Genomic DNA, 4,497 nt, shown 5'->3' with positions numbered 1-4,497 from the left:
TTACCGAGCGGGGTAACTCGCTCGCTACGCTCGCTCGGACAATTAAAAACGAAAATATCCCCAGACTTGCTGTGCTACACCTCTCCAAGTGGGTCATAGAGTTAAGGAAATTGCATTTTTGGTGCACCGAGTCACCGAGCGGGGTCACTCGCTTGCTCGGACAATTAAAACGAAAATATCCCCCGATTTGCTGTGCAAAACCACCTTGGGTAGGCCTCGCAATTAAACAAAGTTGTTAAAAAGCCATTATCTTCGCAGGTAGATGACCAACTAATGGTTACCTATTAACCTATATTCTATTTCTATAACAGTATTTATTTATTATTTATTTTAATTGGGCTAATATACCTAGTCTAATTAGGTACTCAACTATAGTTTATATTTCACCATAATAATGACGTGATTCACAATATTACTTACCCAAAACTGACTATGTCCCAAAACTTGTTAAAATACGTAAAAAAAAAAAATTGTTATAGGTGCGCGTGGCAGTCAAGTAGCGTTGCGCGCATGCGCGTAAACGTAAATTCGTAAACTTTGGAAGGCTATAACTTCTAAAATAATAGTTTCCGGGAAAAAAAAAATTACACCATCGTTTTAAGCATAAAAAAACAAGTCTTTTGAAAAAAAAAATTTTGAAAATCGTGAGGGGGTTGGCAAAGTAGATTTTAGCCCTCTTTGTTCATATGTTCCAAAAAAAAAACAATTCGGTTATCCTTTTATCTACGATGCATATGACAGGTGACGTAGAACAAACTGCAAAACAAAAGGAGGTGTAGATACAATGGATACAATATATATATACATATACCTACCTTAACAGGAATAATAAATATGAGTAGTTATTAAGTAATAATATTGAGTACTTTGCAATTCTATCTTAAAATACTTAGTATTTTATAGTACCTTTAAAAACAGTATTTTGTTTTAATTATAATAAACATTTTTTTAAATAACAATATATTAATTATGTAATTATGGTATGACTTAAATAAAAAGAAAAAAAACATAATATAAAATAAGCACCTAAGTTACCTAACTTAGGTTTTAAAAAAAAAAACTTTAATTTAATTATAAGTGCTTCTTTTCATTTACATCGACACTCCCAGAAAATTCATAAATAAATTTTCTATTGCACTGTATAAATTTTGGTTCTGGTAGAATAGCTAAAATCATATCAATGGTTACACAAGAAACACTAGATAAGTCATTTTCTTTTATAGAAAATTGGGTTTTTGATAATTTTCTTTTTGTAAATCCTGTACCAGTACCCATCTTGATTTTCATCCATACGGTTCACACAACATGTTACGTATTAAATAAATATATAAATATATATATATGTAAATATCTGGTGGGGGATTGTCCTACCATACGCGACGTGTGTGCCTCGCACGACATGCAGTTTACTTATGTTATTTCTACAATAAACACGTAAAATAAACTGCAGTTATACTGATTAACGTTTAATTATTTCATTCATATTAATGCGACGACTCAACAAATTGGCGACGAAGATAATTTTTAAACTCATCTCGCATTAAATTAAAATACTTATAAAATGGGTGAGGACAACAAAAATATAACTTAATTCCATAATATAATAGGTTATAGGCCCCTTTTATTTAATATGTATAGTGGTAATAACAACCTTGTATATCTCACTTACTTGCATCCAGTTATACTAGAGATTCAAATTGTTAATAAGTCTTTCGAGTCCAACAATGTAGATTCTAGTAAACTTTTGAACGATTTAACGAATTTGGTATGTTCAATCGACAAAAGATTTGTGAACCCCTACTGCAGAGAAAATCCCTTGACCTGTAACATGGTCACATGGATAGCTATACAAGTCCAAACATCCAATGGCCTCTCGAATTTACTAGTACACTTGAAAAAAGCAACTCATCAGAAAACGAAAAAAAACAATTGAAGGAAAGGTTAGTACAGTTCTTACAAATATTATTGAAGCAGTTACAACAGCGGTTGCCAAAAAATGTTGCCATATTACAAAAAGTTTCAATGATGTCGGTAAGAAACACATTACAATTAGTTAAAGATCCTCTAACACCCTTATTAGAACTTTTGAAAATTGATATTAATATAATTGATAAAATTAACCACCAATGGCAGAATTTAACAAAATATACTAAATGAATCGAACAAACAAATACAACAACATTTTGGAAAGAAGTGTCTGAATATACAGACGCTAGTAGTTTGAACCCATATTTTAATGTTTCGTCTGTAGCATTACAAATGTTAATCCTTGGTCGAACGCAGATGTTGAACGACTTTTCAGCCAAATGAATGTGTTTAAAACAAAATTGAGGAATAGGATGGGTCCAAAACTACTTAACGCAATTTTAACTATTCGAGCGGGTCTTAAACGTGAAGGTATGTTTTTCTCAAAGTATATGTTGCCAACAGACGTTTTAAATTCAATTTCTAAATCATATATTACTCCTAGTCAAAATCAAGGTAATGAAGGTGTAGATGATATGGGAGAACTTGATGTAGATGTGGACTGTGCAATTTTATTTTAACATTGTTTATTAATTATCATAACATTTGTTATTTTTTATTTTATAACTATTATGTTTGAAAACTACTATAATTATTACAACAAACCAAAGGTTAAAGTTATTTGTTATTTTTTATTTAATAACTATTATGTTTGAAAACTATATTATGTATTATTACTACAAACCGTACCTTAAAGTTGTTTTTTACTATTTTTACTTTATGACTGAACTATTATGTTTAAAAACTATGTATTATTACAAAAAACAAAAGGTTAGGTACAGTTATTTGTTATTTTTTATTTAATAACTATTATGTTTGAAAACTATATTATGTATTATTACTACAAACCGAAGGTTAAAGTTATTTTTTATTTTATAATGCTTGTTATTTTATGTTGATAAATTATTATATTTGAAAATAATATATAATATTATTATTATCAGTTGGGTATTACTATTATAGTGTTGTGGATAAAACTAACTAAATGATAAATATAAATGACTTTATTATATGAACACTTTAACTATTAAAATTAAAAATTACACAACATTATATTAAAATTAATAAGTAGTAGTAGTAATAATACAAAGACGCGGACGCCGTCATGAGACAAAACTGAGTACAAAAACATACAGTGTTGCCAAGATACACAATTGTCCCTACAGTACTCCCCGTCCAGAGACGGAGTCGTAGGATAACATGGTTGATAAAGTTTTAACATGATAATGATAATAATCTGATAAATAATAAAAAAAATATATACATACAAATGAAACAATATTTTGATTATAAGTTACAACATAATAAGAAAATTATAAATTTTATTATATTTGAAATGACACAGTAAGCTTACTCTTCTTATTCTGGTTAACTATTTCCATAGCATAGGAATGGTCGTGCTGAGTATCATCTTCATACGCCATGAATGCAGGTTTCAAACGATCAATGGATATGACTGTCGGCTTACCTTTAATATCTACTTTGTAATATTTGTCCATCCGTTCTAATACCATAAATGGACCATCATAGGGCATCTGGAGGGGTTTCTTCACTGCATCAACTCGAACGAAGACGTGAGATGTTTTCTGTAGTTCTGTTGATACAAATGTGCTCCTTGTAGATTTGTGTGAAACTTCTACAGGTTTGATTTTCTCAAATTTTTGTTTTAAATGTGACACGAACATATCTTCATCAGGTGTATTGATGTTACTTGTGAAAAATTCACCTGGAATCCGTAGTGATGTACCATATACTAAGTATGCGGCTGACACGTTAGTATCTTTTATTGCACACCGTAATCCTAATAGTACTGGTGTAAGTACTGCTACCCAATCAGATTTTGTATGTGCCTTTATGGATTGTTTGAGAGTTCTATGGAATCGTTCAATTTTTCCATTTGATTGAGGATGGTAAGGCGTTGTCCTGATTCTATAAATTCCCAAAAGGTTTGTCAGTGATGCAAATAGTTTACTCTCAAATTGTCTGCCTTGATCTGTAACAATTTTTTCAGGTGCCCCAAAGCGAGCAACCCAACCAGAGTAGAATGTTTCTGCAATCGTTTCTGCTTTTATGTCTGGTATTGGGTAGACTTCTGGCCATGATGTATATCTGTCGATACAAGTAAGGCAGTATGTATTACCCTTTACTGGCGGAAGCGGACCGATTATGTCTATATGGACTTGTTGAAAACGTGCATCCGGTATGTCAAAATGCTGCACTGGACTCTTTGTGTGTCGTGAGATCTTTGCTTGTTGGCACTGAATGCACTGTTTTGCCCATTTCGCACAATCTTTTTTGATTCCCGGCCAAACAAAACATTCTGTTACCATTTTAGTTGTGCCCCTTTGTCCTGGGTGTGCTAGTTCATGTACAGATTTAAATATTGTACGCCTGAAATTGATAGGTATGTATGGTCGGACATTATTTGTTGAAGTATCACAATAAATAAATGATGTTCCAGATCCGTATTTC

Source organism: Acyrthosiphon pisum, chromosome X, assembly GCF_005508785.2.
Source record: "Acyrthosiphon pisum isolate AL4f chromosome X, pea_aphid_22Mar2018_4r6ur, whole genome shotgun sequence".
Classification (NCBI taxonomy): Eukaryota; Metazoa; Arthropoda; class Insecta; order Hemiptera; family Aphididae; genus Acyrthosiphon; species Acyrthosiphon pisum.
This window is presented reverse-complemented; position numbering follows the sequence as displayed.